The sequence below is a fragment of the Megascapheus bottae genome, chromosome 18, assembly GCF_031878675.1.
Source record: "Megascapheus bottae isolate mThoBot1 chromosome 18, mThoBot2.hap1, whole genome shotgun sequence".
NCBI classification, from domain to species: Eukaryota; Metazoa; Chordata; class Mammalia; order Rodentia; family Geomyidae; genus Megascapheus; species Megascapheus bottae.
The window spans coordinates 33,432,715-33,457,792 of NC_143526.1; the positions used below are offsets into that span (position 1 = coordinate 33,432,715).

Below are 25,078 nucleotides of genomic sequence, written 5' to 3' on the forward strand. Positions count from 1 at the left end.
CAAAGCTTCCCATTGCTACTTCCTGGGCAGGTACTTCTGGTAGATAACACCACAGAAACATCTAGCTTCTGCACAGCAGATATTTATTCATTCTACCAACCCTTATTTCAATATTTTGATCCTTTTTTTCATTGGCTTCTATCTCTAAGCTTTCTTGCTAGGAAAGATATGGAAAGTCAAATGAATAAGAAAAGCATGGGGTTTTGCCTTAAACTTCCTGCCCCTGGGCCGGGAGTTTGGCCTAGTGGTTAAAGTGCTTGTCTAGCATGCATGAAGACCCGAGTTCGATTCCTCGGTACCATATACATAGAAAAAAGCCAGAAGTGGTGCTGAGGCTCAAGTGGTAGAGCTCTAGCCTTGAGAAAGTCCAAGGACAGTGCTCAGGCCCTGAGCTCAAGCCCAGGACTGGCAAAAAAAACAAAAAAAAAACTTCCTGCCCCTTGGGCTGGGGGGCCTGTTACTGATTCCAAAGGCAGATAGCTAGTGTACACAGTTTAAGAGATGAAAGACTACCATAAATCAAGGGGAAAAAGGAATTTATTAAAGTCATTCCAGGCCTGGGCAGATGGACATGGGGCTAGTCATCTTTAGCCCTCACAGGACTGTGATCAAGTCTAGCAGGCTTGGGCGTCCACATCAGGGCTTCTTGTGCAAGGATGTTTCATATGGTGACCCCCCTGCACTCTGCGGCCGGCCTGGTGTCCACTATCACTGCCAACAGGACCTACAAGAGAGGATGTGGGATGAGATGATGACTTTGGAGTGCAAAGCTGCTTAGGTCCTGGCTGTGGGTTTGGCCTTGTCAGTGGCTCACCTCAATGAAAATGTCACAGCACACTGGTTCTTGAACTTTCCTGAGAGTCTGATTCTGAGGGGTCAGCTCCCTTGACAGTCTCTGGATCTCAGTGTGAGACCTAGGAGGGTCAGGAAGCAGACAAGTACTGAGCCTCTCGTGATTGTACTTCCTAAGCTACCACACAGAGGGTCTTACCAGCAGGCCTAAGCTTCTAGTTTATGCACATTGAGTTAGAAATAACCCCCTCCCCCCCAAAAATGGTAGTGCACTTGCCTGACAAGCACAAAGCCTCAGGTTCAAACCCCAGTAACTATTAAAGTTTCAGAAACCCAAGGTGAGAAAGGATAAAAAGGGGGAAAGAAGTTATTTCTAGAGTCAGTGGGGTTTTTCTTCACTGTCAGAGTAGGAAGACAGCCCAGGACCACTGCCAGGAGCAGGGCAACGAGGCTCTACCACGTAGGGACTAAAGCTCAAGCAACCATCTCAGCAGCTCCCAGAGCACACAGGCTCTGCCTTCCCTCAGCTCATCACAGAGCCTCTTGCTCCTCTGACCTGGCGCCTCTTTCTCTCCCTGTGTTTCTTTCCCCTGAGATTTTCCCTGGCAGTTCATGGAGAAGCAGTGCCCACTTCAGTACTCAAGAAAGGGAACAGGTCCGGTGCGGTGGCATACACCTGTAATCCTAGCTACTCAGGAGGCAGAGTTCAAAGCCAGCCCAGGCATTAAAGACCCTGAGACTCTTATCTCATTTAACCACTAGAAAACCAAAAGTGTTGCTGTGCCTCAAGGGATAGGGCAGTAGCCTTGAGTTGAAGAACTCAGGTACAGTGCTCAGGCCTAGAGTTTAAGCCCCACGACGACCGACCAAAAAAAAGTGGGGGGGGGGGGAGGGCGGAGGAAGGTGCAGGCGGGAGTTTGGCCTAGTGGTAGAGTGCTTGCCTAGCATGCACAATTCCTCAATACCACATACATAGAAAAAAAGCAGGAAGTGGTGCTGTGGCTCAAGTGGTAGAGTTCTAGCCTTGAGAAAAGTGCAAGGATAGTGCTCAGGCCCTGAGTTCAAGCCCCATGGCAAGCAAAAAAAAAAAAAGGAAAAAAGAAAGGGGACAGCAGCAAGCCTCAAGTCACAGGCACTTTGATAGTACATTAACTATGTGGATCACCACCATGCCTCCAGATTTCTTAAATGCAGAGCCCATGACTGAAGTCCTAAATGCAGTTTGAATTCTCCTCAGGACAGGGGCCAAGAGAAAACGTACACTTATATCTAGCTTAGTTTAAGAAGACAAACCAGAGATCTGGTTGAGTCACATTGCACAGAAACTGGAAAGCATGCAAGACTGGCTAGAACAGAATGTGGGAAAGCTCCAGGGTTCAGAAGGCATAAGGGGGCCCTCCAAACACGGGGAAAACGTCTTTCCACATTTCTTTCCCTGCACTATCAATGACCGAGACATAGGCAGTCTACGATCACTTTCGGATGCAGGTCAGAAGGGGAGGGAAAGAGAGCTAGGAAGGGAGGCTGATGCCTGGCAATGGCCCAGGTTAGGAGAGCAGTACAGCTTGAGCAGAGTCCCGGAAGCTACCACTGTACCCCACACACGCCACGTGGCAATCAAGATGCTTCCAGCCTTAAAAAAGTGTTTTAGGTCAGGAGAAAGTAGAGAGGCAGCTCAAGCTTATAATCCTAGTTACTTGGGAGGTAGAAACCGGTTTATAGGGCTAACCAGAACAGCAAGGATTATGGAACGCCATCACACCAATGACTAGGCCAAATGGTTAAAACTCGTCACCATTAGCAACAAAGGATGACTACAATCCAGGCCAGCCTAGCTAGTAAGCAAGGTATTCCTTGAAAATAACCAATGCAAGCTGGGTAGGAGCCAGACGCCTGCAATCTTAGCTACTGAGGAAGCTGAGACCTGAGATCAAAGTTTGAGGTCAACCCAGGCAGGAAGGTTAAGTGAGACTCTCATCTCCCATTAACACCCTCAAAAAAAAAAAAGAAAAAAGAAAAAAGAAAAAGTGTAAATACAGCTCAGGAAAGAAATGATTTTGGTTCAAGTGGTGTAACACCTGCCTAGCAACTGTGATATCCTGAGTTCAATCCCTAATACTGCCAAAAAAACAAAACAAAACAAAAAACCAAAACAAAGGGCTGGGACTAGGTCAGCTAGACAGATTCAAAAGAGGCCCAGGCCCTGATGCCCTGGCTCACATCATACTGCTGACCCTCCAGAGCCAGGAGGCAGGATGAGGGCTCAGGAGAAAGCAGGTCAAAGCTAAAGGGGTCTGGTTCTAGAGGCTCCTCTTCTATAATTACTGCGGGCAGGAGGGGCTATCCCTATAACAAGGCACAACTGGGACTCATGGGGTGGCAAATTCACCTCGGCCCATCTCTACTTCATCACCCAGGCCCTCAGGGGACACAAACATGGAATTAGGAGATGCAATATTCCAGAGCATACCCCAAAACTCTTACCTTTAGGCTCCATCACCTGGTGCCCTGCTGCTGAACAACATGTCCCATAAAGCTTCTGTGCCATCATATCCACCTACAACAGAGAGCGCACTTGGCACAGGGGCTGGCAGGTTATAAGCATTTCAGATGCAGGCTGCGAGAACCAGCACTCCAGCCACACCATTTATTCAAGAAGAAACACTTGCATGGCTTGGGGAACACTCAAGAATTGTACAAAACTAAACCCTGCTTCCACCTCCCTCCCATAAGCCCTAGCACAGGGTCCTGAGAGGAAGCAGGGCTGGTAAGAAGGGAGACATGTAGGAAAGCACCAGGGTTTGGAAGGGATGGTGTGGACCCTTCAAACACGGGGAAAAGGCCTTCAGGAGTTCCTCTCCCTGCACTATCAATGACCAGGGCACAGACAGCCCACAATCACTTTCGAATACAGGGGTGATAGTCAAGAAGAAAGGCCACTGCCTCTAGCTTACAGAAGAACATGACAGGACGAGGCCAGGAGACAACTAACAGACTAAAAGCCTGCAATTGCAGCAGCTACCCAGTTCCCCAAGGTTCTCTTACATGGGCTTTGCCCACTTCAGCATAGCTAAGAATCACCCACAGAGCATACGAATGTGGACTCCGGGTTCTAGACCCGAACTTCTCATTCATCACACCAGGCCCAGGACCTGTGTTTTTTTAAAACAACAGCCAGGTGACACTGCTGGAATTGGCTCGGGAACCAGAATTTGAGAACTACTGCTCTGATGCCTTCTTGGAAGAAGGCCAAACTTGGGGAAACGTTGAGAACTCCTACTACAAACAGCAAGTCCAGGATTCCCAAGTATCCTACCATGTTCACAGCAAGCTGCCCAGCCAATTTCAGCCTTCCTCCCAGTGCAACCAGTACGGTGAACTTGAAGGAGGAGGCAGACACAGAACCCAAGGGAACTCTCAACTTTTTTTTTTTTGCTAGTTCTGGGGCTTGAACTCAGGGCCTGAGCACTGTCCTTGAGCATTCTCAAGGCTAGTACTTTGCCACTTAAGACACAGCACCACTTCTGGCTTTTTTTTGTGCGTGTGGTACCAAGGGATTAAACCCAGGGCTTTGGCATGCTAGGCAAGCACTCTTCCGCTAGGACATATTCCCAGCTCTTGAACTTTTTTTTAATTAAAAGATGTTATTAACACTGATCTTTTACATCATATTTCAAATGTCATGTTTAACAAACAAATATTCAAGAAGGGAATCTCTGTCCAGCCCCCTGAACTTTTATATTGCGCTCTCTGAAAAAAAAAAAAGAAAATGCCCAGGTTGGCTGGGAGTTTGGCCTAGTGGTAGAGTGCTTGCCTAGCATGCACGAAAACCCAGTTTCAATTCCTTGGTACCATATACATAGAAAAGCTGGAAGTGGTGCTGAGGCTCAAGTGGTAGAGCACTAGACTTGAGGAAAGCCCAAGGACAGTGCTCAGGCCCTGAGTTCTGTCCCCAGGACTGAAAAAACAACACACACACACACAAAACAAACAAAAACAACAACAAAAACAAAAACCCCCACCTAGCCGGGAGTTTGGCCTAGTGGTAGAATGCTTACTTAGCACACACAAAGACCCAGGTTCGATTCCTTGTCACCACCTACCTAGAAAAAATCCGTACTCAGGCTCAAGTGGTAGAGCTCCAGCCTTGAGAAAGTCCAAGGACAGGGCTCAAGCCCTGAGCTCAAGTCTAGGACTGGCAAAAAACAAACAAAAAACAAACAAAACCCGCCCAGGTTTCTTACCTTAGAAGCATCCTGTTCTAAGCTCTTTTTGAAAAGCTGGGGCTGCTAGGCACACAGGACAGAGGTCAGTTGACAAACCTGAAAAGAGAGAAACTATATAAATCAGCTCTCACAACACGCATACTAAATCACCAAGCTGGGGGAAGCAAGAGCTGGAAGGAGCTGAAAAATGGCTTCTCTCACCCTCTTTTTCCTCCTAAGAAGCAGGCTGAACCTGAGGCTCCCACCTAAGACCACATTCTAGGCAAGCTACCCCCCTAGCCTTCCAGCTATATCACCCTTCCAGAGTATCATGAGAACCCTGCATTCTCAAGAGAGCTCAGGAGTACCAACCTTCATGCCAGCCACAACTCCTTGGTATGGAAAGACCCTGGTTACTCAAGAAACTGGATGCCATGCTAAGAAAAATGTGCTCTGAAGCCGAGTGCTGTGGCTCATGCCTGAAATCCTAGCTACCCAGGAGGCTGAGATCTGAGGATCGAGGTTAAAAGCCAGACCAGGCACAAATGGACCTGAGACTCTATCCCCAATTAACCTCTAGAAAACGGGAAGTAGGGCTTGGATCAAGGGTAGGGCAGTAGCTTTGAGCTGAAGAGTTCAGGGACAGCGCCTAGGCTGAGTTCAAGTTCTACAACCTACAAAAAGGAAAAGAAAAAGAAAAATGTGCTCTGACATCTACTCTCATGTGGGAGCCCAGAAAGCTCTGGATTGCTACAAAGGCTGGCAGGAGAGAAATAGGTGTGAGAAAGTTCCGGAGTTCAGAAGGGACAGGGAACCCACCAAACGCCAGGAAAGTATCCTTTAGCCATTCCTCTCCCTGCACTACCAATGACCGGGACACAGGCAGCCCACGATCACTTTCGAATACAGGGCAGAAAGACACAGAAGGAAAACCAGGAAGGGAGTTTGGTGCCAGGTGCCTGACCTTGGCAGAGTTAAGCACAAGGATCCTACAGCTGCATTTGCCTCCAAGTAGAAGTACTTTTGGAGTACATCCCCAATATTAGGGTCAGTGATCAAAGAATCAAAACTGACACAAAAGCAGACGTCAAGCAAAGCTTTATTCCAAGCCAAGCATCAAGAATCACACTAACGTGTCAGGGCCGTCTCTAAGGAGAGACCCCGCCTAATCTCACAGGCTAACTTTTATCAGCCACAGGCGATGCAGTTGGGTTTTGCCACACATAGGTGGCCAACAGAATTTCAACACATACAGGAAAGTTGGATTAACTTTGCCTGGAACTTGTCCGGAACTCTGGGGCCATTAGGCAATGTAGTTTCCAATTAGTGCCCACAGCTTTGGTCAGTGTCTAAACTCACAAAAGCAAGGTTATCTGGCCCAATAGCAAGAAGCAGCCCAAACCTAGGAACAATTTCCTCCAGTAATCATTTTGCTACCACCCCTGCTGTCTCATGTTTGGTGGAAAAAGCCTCTACCCAGCCCGAAAAGGTATCATATCCACAAAGACCAACATTTACCTGTGCCTGTTTCATTTCTTTTTCTTTTGTGGGTCATAGGGCTTGATAAAGAGTTTCAGATCCAGCCGGCGTGGTGGCTCACGCCTGTAATCCTAGTTACTCAGAAGGCTGAGATCTGAGGGTATAGGTTCAAAGCCAGTCCCCACAAAAAGGACCTGAGACTCTCCAATTAACCGCTACAAAATGGGAAGTGGGGCTTGGCTCCAGGGTAAGGCAGTAGCCTTGAGCTGAAAAGCTCAGGGACAGCATCCAGGCCTAGTTCAAGCCCTATGACCCACCAAAAAAAAAAAAAAAAAAAAAAAGCTATCCTGTAAACAAAGTATAAACTTTGTCACCTGACTGGGTGGCTTTACCTTTGAAATCTTTAAAATGTTGGAAAACAAGCTCCAGGGGCATCACAGGTTTACTCTCCATTTGTACCATCTCTTTATATGTACCAAACAACACAAGACTTAAAAAGGCAGAGCAAAAACAACAAAGACAACCAAAAACCCCAGTGACCGTTCCTAGACAAGGTAAAGGAATACAAAATATATTCCCAACTCAAAAACACAACTTGCCGCTGATAGGGATTTTCTAGGTCCCCCAAATACAATGGCCCAGACTGCATAGAGGGACTTGCATGCCCTAACGGCCTGGATTGCCCTGGGGAACTCAAATTCTCCAGGGTCCCTGACTGTGGGGGGCTTAGACCTCCGGCAGTCTGGAATAATGGGGAATCCCAAGGATAGTACATCCAGATCCTCCTGGATGGGCCACACCCTGGAGCCCCGCAAACACAAAGACGAAACACTCAAGATCTTACCACTGGAGGTTTTTCCCCAAAATTCTGATGCTGGCTCAATTCTCAAAGCCCCATACCATCTCTCTCAGGCTTCCCTAAGCAGACTGGACATCTGTGTGACTGCACCTTTGCTGTCGGGAAAACACAAAGATGGAGGAAGCCTACACTTGGATCCTAACAACTCAACCTCTCTTTTATCATCTCATTGTGTCCTTTGGTGCTGTGATAAACCTTAATCAGAGAACAGCTAGGAAGAAAATGGCCATAGTGCCAGATGGTAGCAGAGGAACAACAAAGAAGTGGCAAGATGTCTGGTTAAGTTCCTGCTCCCTGCTGGGACAGCATGGCCCCAGAGCGCTCCAGCACGCCCCCAGCAGGACATGCCAGACTAGGTTCAACCCCACTACCACTACCACCACCATCATCAGCTCACTTACCTCTACCACAAGGAGACGGTCTGGAATTCCTTCAGATGGTGTCTGTTCTGTTTGGTTCTGTCTGTTCCACTATAAGCATCCTGCATTCTAAACTATGTTGTAGCTCTACCATTTTTTTGAAGGCTGTCTGTCTGGCAGTGTTGGCCATGGACCTGGAGAAGATGATGGGGCAAGGGGAGGCTGGTAAGAGCTACTTCTACAAGCCCCTCACGTATCCAGTACTGTCAAGCCCATGCCACCTCCCCTAGGGCTAGTAGAGAACCCCAGCTCCAAGGCTACATAAGGCCAGCACTGAATACCAGTCAGCAACCTCCAGGTATTATGGCTTATACTTTATCTCCAACTACTCAGAAAATGGAGATGAGGAAGAACACAATTTGAGATCACCTGGGCAAACATGACCATCTGAAAATTTGCAAAAAAAACCAACAAAAAACCCCACTTTATTATAAACTGTCATGCCAAAAAAATGTCATTAAGTGGTTAAAAAGAAAAAAATGAATCACAGGTGGCTCATGTGTGTAACCCCAGTTACTTAGGAGGCTGAGATCTGAAGCTATCAGCTTGAAGCTAGCCCAGGCAAGAAAGCCAATGAGACTCATATTTACTCAAAAAAAAAAAAAAAAAGTGACTAAAGTGGCACAGCATGAGCCTTGAGCAAAGCAGCTCAAAAACAGTCCCCAGAAACTGAGTTCAAAAAACTGGCCAACATACAGATAAGGCTAAATGAAAAGACCTCCAGGATATAGAAACAAGAGCCATATAATGTGATTGTTGTTCTTAATGTACTATGTTACTTCTCATCTCTCTTGCTGTCCCCTGGTTATTTCATATTGTTATAGTATCTTACCTTGTTATTGGAATATTGTAAATACATTTGTTTATTGGAAATGGGATAGGGAAGGGGGGAAAACAAGATGAGGGGAGGGGATGGGGGAGAGAAATGGGGACAAAAATGTGAGAGAGGGTAGCAATGTTTGTGAAGTAGTGCACCTTCTTCTATCTGGCGAATATAATGTAACCCTTCTATTAATTACAAAAAGAAACTCCAACATAAAAAAGAACTGGCCAAAAAAAAAATCACTTCAAGAATTATTTAGGAAAAGGGCAAATTTGTTCCTTCCCTGAACTCCTGCAGAGGCTGCTTACTCAAGTATTTCTAGGACACACAAGGTGATGACCCTTTCTACCTTCTCCTATTTTTTGCAGGGGGGGGGGGAAGGAAGGTCAGTTGTGGGGCTTGAATGCTGTCCCTGAGCCCTTTAGCTCAAGACTAGCATTCTACCATGTTGAGCCACAGCTTCATTTGCAGTTTTTGAATGGTTAATTGGAAAGTCTCTGGGGACTTTTCAGAGCATGAGCCACATAGTCACAACCTATCCTTTTTCATTTGTCTACTTGCTCTACCAGAACAGCAAAACTGCTTACGACCAACCCAGAGGAAGCTACAAAATAAGCCAAGCCACAGGTTCTACAGAGTATAAATACTGTTGAATGGGGTAGGGATGGCTAAAGGTGAACAGCAGAGAAAGCCAAAGGAAGTGGCCACTGTAATGCCCAGGCCGCGAGACCACCACCAAGAAGACCACCGAGAGTCAGACGCTCTAGAATGCAAAAGCAAGGCTTTATTCAGGCGGGCTGCAGCTTGGGCTTCGTCCTGCACACCGGCACAGCGGAGCTTAGGAGGAAGCCCTGCACTGAAATTTGACAAGGCTTATAAAGGCAAAAGCAACCGGATGTTTGAGTAAAATAAAGTGGGGGTTAGGCACATTCTAGGGCAACGGGAGCTAACGGGAAAGTTCCCATGCCGGTTGAGTCCTATTCAGCTGTCTGAGGGTAGTTTTATGGCTTGGAAAACAAATGCTATCCTTGGAATTTACATGACTTTTAATTTTAACACAAACAGGTCAGTTCCTGGAACTTATGGACACCACAATCCTGCTTCTTTAATTTATGGGTGCTTTTGGGTATAAACAACAAGATGGTTGCTGCCTCAAAATGAGGGGCAGCTTTTTTTCGTCTCTTCATTTCCCCCCTCATTTGTTCTGCAGGAGGAGCCAATTGTGGGCAATATTTCAATAACTCTGTGAAATCATTTTCCTCAGTTATTTCACCTACAGGAGAGTAATTACTCCAAACCATTAACTGAATGGTCCCCAGTCTCTTTTCATAAATTGCACAGGCTTATTAAGAATGGAAGGTCCAAAAGTTAGTAAAAGTAACAACATTCCTAGGGGTCCTAAACAAGCCGGACACAAGAGTGGTGAACCGGGGGATTTACTACACCAGGCTTCAAACCAACTTTGAACGATCTACGTAGAAACAGCGCGCCTCGCCAAGGGCTGCGCAGAGGCCTTTCTGCTGTAGAAATAAATCTAGTCATCTCCGATTTCGCATATCTATTTCAGCCAGGGAACTAAGGGATTCTTGGAGGTGGGAAATAGAGGATCCAATTCTTTCTATACAGTCTGTTGTTGGGAAATGAAAGAGGCAGTTCCCATTCCTAAACCAGCCAAACTGCCTCCCAATATAATACTGAGAGTTAAGGTAGTTATAGGTTCTCTTTTTTCTGTTCAGTGGGACTATCTGGGGGTCAAACACTTCTCCCTCTTGATGGTAAATTAAGCGTGGAATCAGGCAGACAGGCACACAAAACCTTGTTTGAGTACTGCTATATGGGCACAGGGAGTTAGTCCAGTGGAACATGCCCACCAAGGGTCATTGAGGGGTATCAAGTATCCTGCCCTATGCATAACCCTTGGCCATGCACTTGCTGGAGGGTGAGGGTAAGTGAGGCTGGCCCTGGATGCCATCGGCAGGATGAAAGGTCTGAGATTTGATAGTGCCCCTTTACAGCAACCCCTTCATAAAAAGGGGGCTGGGTGTCATAGCAGAGCCAGCAGAACCTAGTAAGGGCCAGTTGCGAGGAATTTAGGAAGAGAAAGAATTTTTGGATTAGATCGTAAAAGGACTCAGCTCTGTCACCTGGTCTATGGGGATCCCTTCGTACAGCTGGGAGGGACTCCCGAGGGGACTGCTACTGGCAACGGAGTAGAGGGAGCTTAGGATCTATGGGTGGGGTGTGGAGGATTTAGGACTTGATTGGGATACTGTTATTGGGCTGGCTATGTGTCTAATGGTAAAAGTTAGAACAGGGTCCCATCCCGTACGGTACAGCCTGAGCCCCCAAGTTTTACCGGTGGTCCAGTTTGCTTGTTTCCCCTGTTGAGTAAAAGTAATTTGTAAAGGGTTACATTTTCCACCTGGGGTAGCCCAGGGGTGATCGGGAAACTCCTCCTTTTTATAACAGGGTCCACAGGCCACCTTTTTTCCATCTTGGGAACAATATCCTGTGCCTAGCATATTTCTATTCCCTTCTTTGACCATAATCAAATCCCCCTTGACGGGGGGGTCCCACCATATGTGTCCAGTGGACTCACATCCCCAGCTAGCACAGTATGCTTCTCCTGCTCCCCCACATTTTTGAATCTGACTCTTGGATCGGGAGTGGCCTGGGCAGACATAGAAGTGCTGAGTCCGGGTACTGGCTCTTGCCCCCGGAGAGTTGCACCCGTAGCCGGGGAAGGGTTCGTGGTCCGAGGGATCCCAGGTTTCTCCTACCAGGTCGCACAGGTCTACGTACAAGTCCGGGAACCAGGTATCCTTAGGGTCATGGTGTGAAGTGCTGGAATTTGCAATGACTCCGGTTTCTGCATTGACGATTAGCCAGGTCTGGTTCCAATGGAGATGTGGATTGCCGCTAACCAGACAAAAGAAAAGAGGTAGGAGGCCTGCGAGCGGTGGCATATCTTAAGCTTTAAAGGGTTGGAGAGGGGCCTGCTGGTCTTCCAGTTTTCTCCTCGGTAATCTTCGTCCAGGGCAAAGGGATCTGCCAGTCTGGCGTGTGAGTAGTGGCCCCAGGCGGTGACTCCCGTCTACTTTGAGAGCGGTGCGGGTCGTCAGCAACACCACTAGGGTCCTTTCCACAGTGGTTTCAGAGTCTTAGGACTGTCTCCGGATGAGCACCCAGTCGCCTGGTCTAAACATGGGGGGCAGGGACAGAGGCAGAATCATAAAGGGCCTTAAGTTGGGGCCACATGCTCTTGTGCACAAGCTGTAGGTAATCAAGCTTACATAAAAATTCAGTATCATCCAATTCAGTCAGTAATTCAGTCTGAAGACTAGGAACAATGGGTGGGGGTGTCCATGCATTATTTCAAAAGGAGTAAAGCCTAGCTGATAGGGAGAATTCCTTACTCTAAATAGAGCAAAAGGAAGGAGCGACACCCAGTCTGCGCCAGTCTCCAAGGCCAATTTGGTTAAGGTCTCTTTTAGAGTTCCATTCATTCTTTCTACCTGCGCTGAACTCTGGGGTCTGTAAGCACAGTGCAGTTTCCAATCTGTCCCTAGTGCCGAGGCTAATTCCCTCCCTGATTTACTTTTGAGACAAAGGCTGGTCCATTATCTGACCTAATGGTGGATGGGAAGCCATACCTGGGTAGGATTTCTTCCAGAATCTTCTTAGCCACAATAGTCGCAGTCTCATGTTTTGTTGGATAGGCCTCGACCCATCCTGAAAAGGCATCTATAAAGACTACAAATATGTGTATCCAAATTTTCCAGGCTTAATTTCTGTAAAATCTACCTCCCAATACATACCTGGCCTATCCCCTCGAAGGCGGGTCCCTTCTGATAGCGGTTTGACTGGGAGCATTGGTCAGCTGACAAGCCTTACAGTTTTAACAATGTCCTCAATAAGTTGGCTTCCTTGCCTAATTTTTACTTTGGAGCATTGTAGTAAGTCTTGCATTCTCCGGGTTCCCATGTGGGAAACTCGGTGGATCTTCTCAAGAAACTTCTTACCCAGCTCTTGTGGCAGGATGAGTTTTCCCTCACAAGTCTTCCACCAGTCCTTGTTTTCTTCTCTATCTGGTGGTTTATGGGCCATAGGGATTTTTGCTATCCATTCCAAGTCCTTCTGGGAGTATTGAGGCACCGGGGGCAAGGCTCATGGCCCTAGGTGCACTAAGGCCAAAACTTCTGTACCAGTTTGAAGGGCTGCTTCCTTGGAAGCTCGATCAGCTAAGTTATTTCCACTGGTCACTGTATCAGATCTTTTTTGATTCCCAGGACAGTGCATAATAGCAATTTTTATGGGCCCCCACAAGGCCTGTATAAGACTCAAAATTTCTTGTTTTTAATGGCCTTTCCTTCTGCTCTCAGCAGCCCTCTTTCTTGGTATACAGCTCCATGGATATGCCCGGTGGCAAAAGCATATCAGCTGTCCGTGTAGATATTTAGTCTTTTTCCTTTTCCCCATCTGCAAAGCCTTTGTTAGTGCTACTAATTCTGCTCTCTGTGCAGATGTCCCCTAGGGGAGTGCTTCCTCACGCCCAGTTTCAGTGTCTGTAGTGACCACTGCACCTGCGCACCTCTTTCCGTCTCGAATGAAGCTACTACCATTCGTAAACAAGGTGTGGTCAGCATGTTGCAATGGTGAATCCAGCAGGTCTGGTCTGAGGCTGTGTGCTTGGGCCAGAATCTGCTCACAGTCATGCAAAGGTGCTTCTGAGTCTGGATCCGGTAGCAGAGTTCAAGGCTGTGGGTACGCAAAAACTGATTTGCGCAGGGTTAAGTAGTAGAGCCTGGTAATGGACTGTGTGAGCATTGCTCATCCATCGGTCAGGTGGCTGCTTTAGTACTCCTTCTAGGGCACGCGGAGTGGCCCACAATTAGGTTTTGTCCCAAAGTCAGTTTATCAGCATCCTTCACTAAGAGGGCTACTACAGCTATTAGTGTTAAGCATGGGGGCCACCCAGCAGCGACAGGGTCCAATTTCTTTGACAGGTAGGTTACCGGCTGTTTCCAAGGTTCAATTGGCTGAGTGAGCACCCCTTTCACTATCCCTTTATTTTCTGCCACAAACAGCGTGAAAGGTTTGTTCACATCAGGTAAGCCCAAGGCAGAGGCTTCTAAGAGGCTCCTTTTGATTGCCTCAAAAGCTACTTGCATCTGTTCAGTCCAATTAAATACAGGGGAGTTTTTGGAAGCCTCACAGAGAGGTTTGGCCAATTCAGCAAACCCTGCTATCCACAGCGGGTAGAAGCCTGCTGTTTCCAAAAACTCCCTGACTTGTCTGGCTGTCGTAGGTGTAGGAATTTTTAGCAGTCCCTTTTCTTGCTCCAGAGAGCCATCTCTGACCCTTTTTTAATATATATCCAAGGTATTCCACCTTTTCCTGGCATATTTGGGCTTTCTTTGCTGATGCCCAATATCCTAATTGTCCCAAAGTTACCAGCAGTTTTCAGTTCCCGTGATGCATTCTATCTCATTTTCTGCTGCCAGCAGTAAATCATCTACATATTGAAGCAGGCTTACATTGGGATTTAGGGCACGATACCCACTCAGGTCTTCATCGAAGATGGTGGGCGAATTTTTGAATCCCTGGGGTAGCACAATCCAGGTTAATTGCCCACTGACGCCAACTTCAGGATCATGCCATTCAAAAGCGAAATAAGGTTGGCTTTTGGGGGCAAGAGGGAGGCTGAAGAAAGCATCCTTTAGATCAGAGTATACGGGTTAGGCACAGTAGGGTGAATATCATTCTCTTGTTTACTTCCCTCAGATCTTCGACAGGTCTGTAATCTTGGGAGTGGGGTTTCTTAACAGGCAAGCTGACTGAACAGGCTTTAGAACCCCTAGACTCAGCAAATGTCTGATATGGGGGGGGGGGGGTTATGCCTCTTTTTGATTCCAGTGGCATGGGGTATTGGCATACTCTGACAGGGTCAGCACCCAGTTTGATTTCCACAAAGACTGGGGGCCCGTGTTCGGCCAGTCCCATCCCCCCACTCTCTGCCCATGCTAAGGGTAAACGTTCCAGCCAGGTATTGATATCTATTTTTAACACCCTGGGTTTTTGGTGCAGTCTGTATTCATCATCCAGGATGGTTGTCAAGAGTACTTGTATGACTTTTCCTTGGGCATTTTTTAGATGAGCCCCTCCTCCAGTGAAATGCACCTGAGCCTTCATTTTAGAGAGAAGATCTCTGCCCGATAGCGCGTAGGGGCATTCTGGGATGACTAGAAAGGATTGGGTCATCCGTCCTCTCAAGTCAACAGTTCTTTTGGTGGTCCATGCATATGGCTTTGACGCAGTAGCTCCTTGTACCTGGGTGCATTTTTTTTGATAATGGGCCACCAGGTGTCAGAAGTACAGACTTTTCGGCCCCAGTGTCCACCATGAACTGGACTGGTTTCCCCTCCACTTTGAGAGTTACCCTAGGTCGGGAAGGGGGACCGAGCCCCGTCCACTCTAGTCGCTATCCTCTTCCTGAGCAGTCAGCATTGGGGTACATTTTCCACCTTGGAAGTCCTTCCTCGTTTTTCTTAGGGCATTCCTTGGCCCAGTGCCTTTCTTCTTTACAATAGGCACACTGATTTTTCCCCAATTTTGGTCTCCAATTCGTACCGATGGTGGCTAGAAATACCTGTTCCAGTCGCCTCTATTGTCCATCCAGGATTCTTTTTATCTGTTTTTCTTGTCTCCTATCTCTCTGATCCTCTCGTCTCTCCCTCTTTTCTTTCTCCTTTCTGCTCCTCAGTCTCTCTTTTATTGTATACTTTCTCTGCCATGGCCACTAATTCCCTCAGTCCTTTTTCGCCTAGCCTTTCCAAAAACTGCAACTTTTTCCTTGTGTCTGATGCTGCCTGGTTGATAAAGGCTAGAATGACTGCCTGTCTGCTTTCTTCTAGCTCAGGATCATAAGGGGTGTACTGCTTAAAGTCTGCCATTAGCCTTTCTATGTAAGCTGTGGGACTCTCAGTAGCTCCCTGTCTACATCATAAACTTGGCTTGCAAGCAGCAGCCTTGAGACCTGCCAACAGAGCCTGGCGTTAGACCCAGAGACGCTCCCTACCTTCTGCCTCATTGTAGTCCCAGGTGGGGCACTCAGATGGAAGCACGGCTGGAATCAGGGTGAGGTTCGTGATGGGGTCCCCAGTGAGACCCGGGACCAACCCTTGAGCATTTTCCAGGATCCTGTTCTGTTCCTCAGTGGTGAACAGAACTCCCAGTAGCTGCTGGCAATCATCCCAGGTTGGCTGGTGGGTGAAGAGAACAGTTTCTAACAAATTAGTAAGATCCTGAGAATCTTTGGAAAAAGCGGCACCACAATCCTTTTTCTTTTATTTATGGGCACTTTGGGGTATAAACAACAAGATGGTTGCTGCCTCAAAATGGGGGGCAGCTTTTTTTCATCTCTTCAGCCACCATTCAGAGCTCCACTGCAGTCCATATGTATCCCTAAAAGCCACACTCAAGCTTCTGCACCCTTCCATATCTCACAGGAATCTACCCAGATCAAGGAACAAGAACTCAGTAAAGGTGGATGCCAGGGAGGCATGGATGACCAGGTGTGAGAAAGCTGTAGGGTTTAGTAAGGACAGAAATGGACCTTCCAAACACGGGGAAAAGCTTTCAGCATTACTCTCCCTGCACTATCAATGACCAGGGCACCAGCAGCCCACAATCACTTTCGAATGCAGGGGCAGAAAAAGAAAAGTGGACCAGGATAAACTATTCACTCACCCCCCAAATACTAAGTTTTCTACATGTAGCCAAGCAGCAGGTTCAAACCAAATGAAATCCTGGGGCTTGAACTCAGGGCCTGGGCACTGTCCCTGTGCTTCTTTTGCTCAAGACTAGCACTCTCCCAATTGAGCCACTAGGGAGTGAGGGAGGTTAGCAGACTAAAGTGCTGCAGGGGAGAAAGAATGGTGTATGCTGCTGCGGCTCAGTTATCTCCATCTGAAGGCACTTTCGTAGGCCAGGACAACCGCAAGTCTGGGCAAGCAGAGGCCCTTAAGTGTCCTCACCCCAGGCGCGCCGGGATCCCACGGAGCACTTGAGATCCCGGGAGCGTCCCCAGCTTAAATTCCACCAGGCCATCCGCAAGGTGGTCTTGGCGCTCGTGCGGGTGGGAACACGAGTCACCGATCCCGGGGGCGGGTGGGGGGCGTGGAACAACCCCCCCCCCCCGTTCTCCACTGGCAGCCACAGTGGCTTCGGAGGCCCCGGGGGAGCTTACGTGGGGCCTGTGTCCTCCGCCCGGCCCCACGCCCGCGGACACAGCGTCGCCGGGCCGCTGCTGCCCATCCAGTGTCTTCTCCGGACATGTGGGCCCTGGGCGGAACCCAGCCAGCGCGACCCCCAAACCACGGCCTTCTCTAGCCCACCGCCGGCCTCAGTTTCCCACAATGGAGGGAGCACCGCAGACCACGCAGCTCCCGGTGAACTCACCCCGCGTGATGTGGCAGGACGACGGTCCGGCCTGAACAGGCAAGTGGGAAGGGCGCGGATGTCCGGAGATTCCGGGGATGGCGTAGGATGGCACGGAACCACGCAGAAGCCGGCCACCAAGCGGGAGCTCGTTTAAATCGCTCCGCGCCGGCGGAAGTGCAGCTGAGAGTGCGGGCTGCAGCCTAGAGCGGCACATCCGGCCTGCAGGCCCTGGCGGCGCGCCCGCAGCGCCTCTGGCGGAGCGGAGGTCAACCGCGGCCCAGGAGGCTCTCAGCCTGAAATTGGTGATGAAACGGTATTGAACTGGCTTTGCTTTTCTGTTTGTCTCTTTGTCCACTGATTGCTTTCTTTTTATTAATCTACAGGACTGGTCAGTCTTCCACCGTAAGATCTGCTGCTCTCCTGAGCTCTAAGGAATATGTTTAATTTGCATCTTTCTCTCTCTCTCTCTTTTTTTTAAAACTCAGTACCTTGAATGGCTAGACAGATGGCTCCACCACTTGGATCATACATCTAGACATTTCTTGTTTGGTTTGTTTTTGCTCTAGTGAAAGATAGGGTCTTGCATTTTTACCCACCAGCCACTGACCACAGTCCCTCCTCCTTCCACCTCTCATTTATCTGGTATTACAAGTCTGTGCCACACACCCAAGTGGTTTGGCTTTCTTTCTGTAAGTGTCTATTGCTATGTCACATTCTCTACTGTACCATAGCACCTTGGCTCCATAGTGCCACAGTCAAACAAATGAGTGGCTTTTATGATTGCATTGAGATGTCAGTCATGGCCTGATACTGGAATCTAAGGGTGAAAAGGAGATGAGCTTAGAGAGGTGGGGAGAATATGAATTCTTTGCTAAACTTTATCCTCAAAATACAAAGATTGGCGAGTGAAGCAAATTCTTGAAAGGATAGGATCAGGATTCAGATAGTAGCAGAGATAACAAGCAGATGATTGTGAGGCTGGTAGTCAAAGGAGAAAAGGCTTGGGAGGCGGCCCAGATCCTTAGATTCTCACCATCACAATCTGCTTGCATCCCGGACCATGTGTGCCTCCTGGGCCCCGGGACAGCTCTACCCTTGGACGTGAGGAGGGCACTCTCTAAGCAGATTAATGGTACTTATTCTGTCAGAACCAGGAAATCCAGACCTGTTCTGTGCAAACATAAGGGAAATGGAAGTCCTGAAGGGTACAAACAGCTCATATTCCCTACCTGGGAGAATCCCATGGGTTCTAAGACTGAGACTATAAAGAGGTCTTGGTGATGGGAAACAGCCATGAGATGCTGTGACTTGGACGCTAGCAGGAGCTCAGGTGTGCACGCTTATAGTCACAGTTTGTTTCCCCTCCCCCCCTCCCCGTCTCCCTTCTCTCCTCTCTCTTCTTTCTCTCTCTCTTTCTCTGCCAGTTCTGGGACTTGAACTCAGGGCCTGGTCACTGTCCCTGAGATTCTTTTGCACTCTACCATTTGAGCCACAGCACCACTTAAGCCACATCTCCAGTCCACAGTCCTCTCTTGTCACTTGGTACCTTGGCTTAGTGATCTAATTTTGCCCCTACTTAGTTTCCAGTTCTGAAAATGGACAATCATGGTTACCCCTCACAACTCTACTGTGAAATGATTTATAGCAAGAGTGGATGTAGCACAGAGCAAATGGTCCAGGCAAGGAAGTTACTATATTTTAGTATTTCTGAGAAAACTGGGACCTATCATTCTAAGGTCCAGCGGAGATACCAAGGAATTCCAACCAAGGAATCTAGTTAGGGACACAAGCATTCAGTCTATAGCAGGGTTCTATTCGAACAATGAGAGAAGAATGAACAGATCAAATATCTTTGCTGTCTAACATTCAGATTTATGTGCTATTAGGCAGTTTGTTGCCTCTAAAGTTTTACCAGGTGCTGGTGGCTCTGCCTTTAATCCTAGCTACTCAGGAGGCTGGGATTTTAATATCATGGTTTAAAGATAGGCCACCTAGACAGAAAATTCCATGAGACTCTTATCTACAATTAATCATCCAAAAAGCAGAAGTAGAGCTGTGGCTCAAGTGGTAGAGCACCAGTCTTGAATAGAAAACACACACACGGGGCCGGGAGTTTGGCCTAGTGGTTAAAGTGCTTGCCTAGCATGCACGAAGACCCGGGTTCGATTTCTTGGTACCACATACATAGACAAAAGCCGGAAATGGTGCTGAGGCTCAAGTGGTAGAGTGCTAGCCTTGAGAAAGTCCAAGGACAGCGCTCAGGCCTTGAGCTCAAGCCCAGGAAGAAAACACACACACACACACACACACACACACACACACACACATACACGAGAGAGGGAGGTCCTGAGTTCAAATCACAGCACAATAAACAAAGGAATAAATAAAATGTCTGTGAGGTTCTGTACTACATAACGAAAATACCTTTTTAAACTGATGTGTTCTAAAAATGCACTTTCCTGATCAGTATTAGAAAGCCATTATTATCAGCTATGATTCCAAGTACCATTGAAACTGCCCCTGGATTGCTTCTAGAATTTGGTGTTGACTCTCATACTTCCTGTTGCAAGAGACAATATGTCCCTGGCTCTGAGCACCTGCGCACATTCTTGCTGGGTATGTCACAAGTGCAAGGCCTTAACTGTCATTTCCCCTTAGCTGTTTGGTCTGGAAACACTTGATGACACAAGGTAAACACTGCTCCCACACTACTACAAGCAGGCTTACTTCTCTGTGCCCTATGAAATGACGGCTCCTCCACACTCGGTCTTGCTTTAAGATTCACCCATCATCGGCACATTTCTGCCCACCTGGGAGGCCTGAGGACCCCAGGCGAACATGACGCTCTGTTTACTGCTTTTGCCATGAACGATGAAGCCGTTCGCTACCTTGAGCCCGTGGGCTCAGTGCTCAGGCCAGCACAGCTCCTGACGCCTTGGCACTGTGCGACCTCGGATGGGAATGGTGAGCGTTCCGCTCCTGTCCTCGAGGGGGCGCTGCGGGCCCTCTGGCTCGCGCTCGGCAGGCAGAGGCGCTGCTCTCGGCCGAAGCCGGCGCGCGCAGCCGCAGTTGCGCCCTGCAGGCTCCATCCCGTCCACTGGTGCGGCCCCGCCCTACGTCACTTTCCTGCGCCCCCAGACCCCGCCTCCCTGGTGAAGTCACTGCGGGTGCGCGGACCCCCTGAGGCTCTCGAGCCCAGCGCCGCTTTTTTCTCTCAAGCGGGGGAAACTGAGGCCGTAGTGGGCAGAGAGGCCGCGGTGGGCTCCCGAGATGCGACTGTGGGCGGACAACGGCCTGGGTGACCGGGACTGGGCGGCCTGCGTGGGGCGCGCACTCCAGTCCCCGGCCCAGTCCTCGAGGGCCCGACGCCGCCTGTGGTTTCCAACACAGGATCGGAGGTTGCACAGCGTCCCTGCCTGCAGCCTCCCCGCCTGCAGCCTCCCCAAGTCTCCTCTTTACAGCCTAGGCCGAGTTAGAGTTGGGGACCCCCCAGAGCGCCTGCCTTGCACGGGAGCCCCATCCTCTGCCTCTCCCTGCCCAAAGCCTTCGGCTGTCCCAGAGGCCAGTAGAGATGCTGGAGTCGCAGCAGCCCGTGCCCCCACCCCTAAGGCATCCTTATCCGGGACCTCTGCTCCTTGGTGGGCTCTCTGTCCATGAAGAGCACAGATGAGCACCAGTCGCCTGGGATTGCCTTCCCTTGTGTATTAGCAGAAGGTTGTGGGCTGAGCTCAGCCAGACAGCGAGAAGTGTGAAAGGCCCAGCGCCTAGGGAAGCCTCATAGAGCCTAGAGAGACCCTACCCCACAGGGGAAGGGTCTGTAGGTCCAGACGTGTCTGTTCATTCTTTGAACTGAACTTTCTGCAAGGTGGAGAGGCTGGGTGAGGACAAAGACCTTGGCAACTTGACTTTGCTTTGTTGTTTATACCGCTACAGGTAGAGATGGAATATTTAGTAGGTGGAGGGGTAAAGAATCTAGCCTCAATTTGGACTCTCTTAATGGAGACAAATAGTCTTTATTGGAAGTGACGTTAGAAGAGCGCCTAGAGTCCTTAGAGTTTGGCGCTCTAACAGTGAGCATTTTTCCACTGGGGGGTTCTTTGGCAAGAAATGGATCCCAGTCAACAAGGGAACCTTCTGGAATTTCTACAGTACCATCAGAATTTGCATGAAAGACCTGAAAAGAAAATCGCTGTGCTTTAAATGGCCTGCTGTCCTCTGTGTAGTCAAGTTTCATGAGGAAACGATGTGGCTTATGGATGAATCATAACAGCACACGCTTGCGAAGGCGAAACTGTTGTGCACAGCAGGACGAGTATGACCAGTCCTGCTGCTGGCAGAGCAGGCAGGTTGGTGCTGAGGAGACGAGAGGTGTCTTTTTCCTTTCAGAAAGTAGCTGGACCTCAGTGCTCCGAAGGTGAACTCTTTACTCCAGAGGGCTGAGGTTTTGCAGCCCCCTACGAATATATACAGATTCTCCACGAATGATGGGAATAGATGGTGAAAGAGGCTTCTCACCCTCGAATTTAGCTTCCCTGGGAGTTTTAAGTGTGTCTAATTCCTTAAAAGAATCCAATGGGTTTTTCCCCCCTTAATGTTGCTCCATTTAGTAGGCATATTGTAGGAACCTTGGTAGGATTAGAAGCATCTACCAGTTGCCCTGCACTCTATTTGATTGCACTGGCTACTTCACGCTTCTGCTTTTGACTTTGTATAGAAAACCTATGTCCTTTATGACCCTGGGTATATAAGAACCTGGGAGTACCCATGTCCTGATCATTGTGCAGGCAAAGAAAAGTGGAAAGAATCACCCTGTCTTTGGAGGGTCCATGTTCTTGCCTCCAGTCTTAGGAGCTTTCCCACACTCCTGCTTCCCAACTTTGCACACACCTTGGACCTCCTTACCACTGAGGCCTGCTATGTGTGTATGACTCATTACTGGGACTTCTTTCCCCCTGCTTTGGGGAACAAACCACTTATATTATTTAAGGTCCCATCAATTGCTATCATTTCTAGTTGGCTATGGTATACCCATACCACAGACTCTTGCTTCTGTTTATTACTGGTTACCTACTGACCAGTCTTGGCTACTCAGTCATCGACTATCCACTCTCTTCCTTTTTGTGTGTGTGTGTGGGGGGGGCTTGAACTTGGCCTGACCACTATCCCTGCGCTCTTCAGCTCAAGGCTACCACCCTACCATTCAGCCAAGCCCTATTTCCTGTTTTCTAGATGTTAATTGGAGATAAGAATCTCAGGTCCTTTTGTGCCCAGGCTGGCTTTGAACCTTGATCTTCAGATCTCAGCCTCCTGAGTCGCTAGGATTGCAGGCATGAGCCACTGCACCCAGCCCTCTCTTCCTCTTTTGAATTAACTCTTTTTGCTCAGGAAGTAGCAATCCAATAAGCATGGATTGCTTCTTGTCTGGTGACTACTGTATAGAGTCCTCTCCTGGCACCTGGCCTATCCTGCCACAAGCAGTAAGAAACTGAGTGCTCGGGGCCGGGAGTTTGGTCTAGTGGTTAAAGTGCTTGCCTAGCATGCATGAAGACCCGGGTTCGATTCCTCGTTACTACATACATAGGAAAAAGCCGGAAGTGGTGCTGAGGCTCAAGTGGTAGAGCTCTAGCCTTGAGAAAGTCCAAGGACAGTGCTCAGGCCCTGAGCTCAAGCCCAGGACTGGCAAAAAAAAAAAAAAAAACTGAGTGCTCATGGGGCTTTATGTCTCCTGTAGGTGAGGCCACTGTGTAGTATGGGAGCTGTCTTGTTAGGAACATTCTAGGTGCACGTCCTTGAGCTATACTCTGGCCTAGTCTCTGAAGCCCTGGTCACTTGCCTCTGACACAGCCCTGTGCATGTTCCAGGTGGCCTTGAGTCATGGTGTAGGAGCGTTGAGGTGAGATGAAAGTGGCACTATGGGTCCCCAGATCCACTGTCCATCCTGCCAGTCTTGATATCATGTGATTCCTGCCCTTACCAAGCCTGATTGTCTACTGACTTCTCTTCATTCTCCTTGGCAGGGAGGTTCCATGGAGCTCTTGTAGAAAAGAAAGGTCACTCCTGGTGTCCTTGTCTGTGCTACATGCCACTGACATCAGCTCCCATCCTGGGCCTGCTCTGCCTGTGTGTGCACCTGCATTGGAAAGTGATCATGGGCTCTCTGTGCTATGATCATCCATGCTGCAGGGAGAGGAACCCCTGAAAGCCATTTCCCGTGTTTGAAGGGTTCACACCTGTCCCTTTCAAATGCTGGCGCTTTCACACACTCCTTCATGCTCCTGCTGCTTTCCTGCCAATACTTTTCCCATCTCAGTCATGAGGGGGCAGTGATGGGAGGTGTCTGGGCTTGGGTATAGTTCAGCCTCTGTTACCAGAGATCAAATGTGGAACAAGGTACACAGCCAGGTGTAGAGTAGGGTATAGAACGTTGGTGGGAGGAGCCAAGTAATTGAGCATAATGCCTAAATGTAGTGGTGGTGCCTTGCAGTCACTGCTCAGGGGGTTTTAGGAAGTGGTGGGACTGGGGGTCCTTGGAGAGAAGGCAATGTGATAGCAATAGGAAGGTCTTGGGGAGCACAGCATGAAGGTCTCAGAGGCTGAACAGAAACTACTAGGGCCAGGCAGTAAGGACAGTGTGGAGGATGGGCTGCCGGAGTGATGCTTCATTCCCAGGGAGATATTGTGGGACCTCATGAAACCACTGCAGTGTGTATCTTCAGTGAAGATACTGAGAGCAAGCCCTCAAGCTGTCCATCTACCAGTGCATACCTGCTCAGTGCCCTGCAAGGAGCTGCTTTAGACTTCAAGACAGTTTCCCTATCTCCCAATCTGTAGGGACATTGATGGCTTTCTGTTGTGAGCTTGGTACAGAAGAAACCTGACAGCTGTCCCTCATCAATTGGGGACATTCTCATTGGTGTCAGCTTGAAGAAAGATGAAATAATGTTGGAGACTCACAGGAAGGAAGCCCCAGGGACCAAAGCCTCTGCCAGAATCTCCTCATGGTGAGTAACTGCCAGGAGTATTGTGATGATCACAAACACTGACTGGACACAAAAGGAAGATCCTGGAGACCTCTGCTGGCTCCACCCCATCCCAGCAGTGCCACGAGTCTGGCCTACAGTCCCAACAGATCCCATTTTGTTTGGTTGTGTTTTTCTTTTCTTTTGTAGTGCTGGAGTTTTGCACTCTGGCCTTGTACTTGCTAGGCAAATTCTTTCAACTTCAGCCCTTTCTTTACTGTAGTGAGTTTTGCCTAGACTATTCTTGTTTTTTTCTTTTTCTTTTGTTTTCTTTTTTTTTTTTGCTAGTCCTAGGGCTTGAACTCCCAGCCTGAGCTCTGTCCTTGGGCTTTCTCAAGGCTAGAGTTCTACTACTTAAGCAACAGCATCAATTCCGGCTTTTTCTATGTATGTAGTACTGAAGAATCGAACCTGGGTCTTTGTGCATGCTAGGCAAGCACTTTACCACTAGGCCAAACTTCGGCCCCTCTAGACTATCCTTGATCCTATTTTGCTCCTTGTTTGGCTTGGGATTTAGAGGTGTGATCCACCACGCCTGGACTGCTTTTTTTTTTTGCCAGTCCTGGGCTTGAGCTCAGCGCCTGAGCACTGTCCTTGGACTTTCTCAAGGATAGAGCTCTACCACTTCAGCCTCAGCACCACTTCTGGCTTTTTTCTATGAATGTGGTACCGAGGAATCGAACCCGGGTCTTCATGCATGCTAGGCAAGCACTTTAACCACTAGGCCAAACTCCCCGCCCCTGGACTGCTTTTTGAGTTAGAGTCTCCCTACTTTTTTTTTTTTTTGCCCAGACTGGCCTCAAATTTTTAATGTCAAGTGATCGTACCAGCTCAGTCTCTAAGTACTGGGATTACCAGCATGTGCCCCACCCCGGCTCTTTTATAGTTTGTTATTTTTTTTGCCATAAAATCAATAAATTTTGTGTCCTGTTACTTTTCATTGGTGTGCTCGATTACTAGTTTTTCTGTAATTCGGCATGGCTGGAACTAGAAGGTGGGCCCCAGGGGCCAGTCTTTCCCTTTCCTCACAGGTAAGAATC

General features: G+C 48.6%; 5 non-coding genes and 1 pseudogene across 6 annotated transcripts; 1 reads left to right on the forward strand and 5 right to left on the reverse strand.

Annotated features, from left to right (window-relative positions):
- Positions 1-529: 529 nt before the first annotated feature.
- Positions 530-14,088, reverse strand: LOC150050460 (uncharacterized; annotated as a pseudogene). The gene is made up of 5 exons (XR_016538645.1): positions 11,380-14,088; positions 7,737-7,888; positions 5,037-5,114; positions 3,277-3,349; positions 530-914 (listed from the first exon to the last, which is right to left on the reverse strand). The product of XR_016538645.1 is annotated as an uncharacterized LOC150050460 (transcript).
- On the reverse strand, positions 2,150-2,282 carry LOC150050461 (small nucleolar RNA SNORA71). Its single transcript, XR_016538789.1, has one exon. It is a non-coding gene; the product is annotated as a small nucleolar RNA SNORA71 (small nucleolar RNA).
- On the reverse strand, positions 3,575-3,708 carry LOC150050462 (small nucleolar RNA SNORA71). The gene has a single exon (XR_016538787.1). It is a non-coding gene; the product is annotated as a small nucleolar RNA SNORA71 (small nucleolar RNA).
- On the reverse strand, positions 5,776-5,908 carry LOC150050463 (small nucleolar RNA SNORA71). Its single transcript, XR_016538790.1, has one exon. It is a non-coding gene; the product is annotated as a small nucleolar RNA SNORA71 (small nucleolar RNA).
- Positions 14,089-16,152: 2,064 nt separating the features above from the next.
- LOC150050464 (small nucleolar RNA SNORA71) lies at positions 16,153-16,285 on the reverse strand. The gene has a single exon (XR_016538786.1). It is a non-coding gene; the product is annotated as a small nucleolar RNA SNORA71 (small nucleolar RNA).
- A 6,862-nt stretch (positions 16,286-23,147) lies between these two features.
- On the forward strand, positions 23,148-23,281 carry LOC150050465 (small nucleolar RNA SNORA71). Its single transcript, XR_016538788.1, has one exon. It is a non-coding gene; the product is annotated as a small nucleolar RNA SNORA71 (small nucleolar RNA).
- Positions 23,282-25,078: the final 1,797 nt, after the last annotated feature.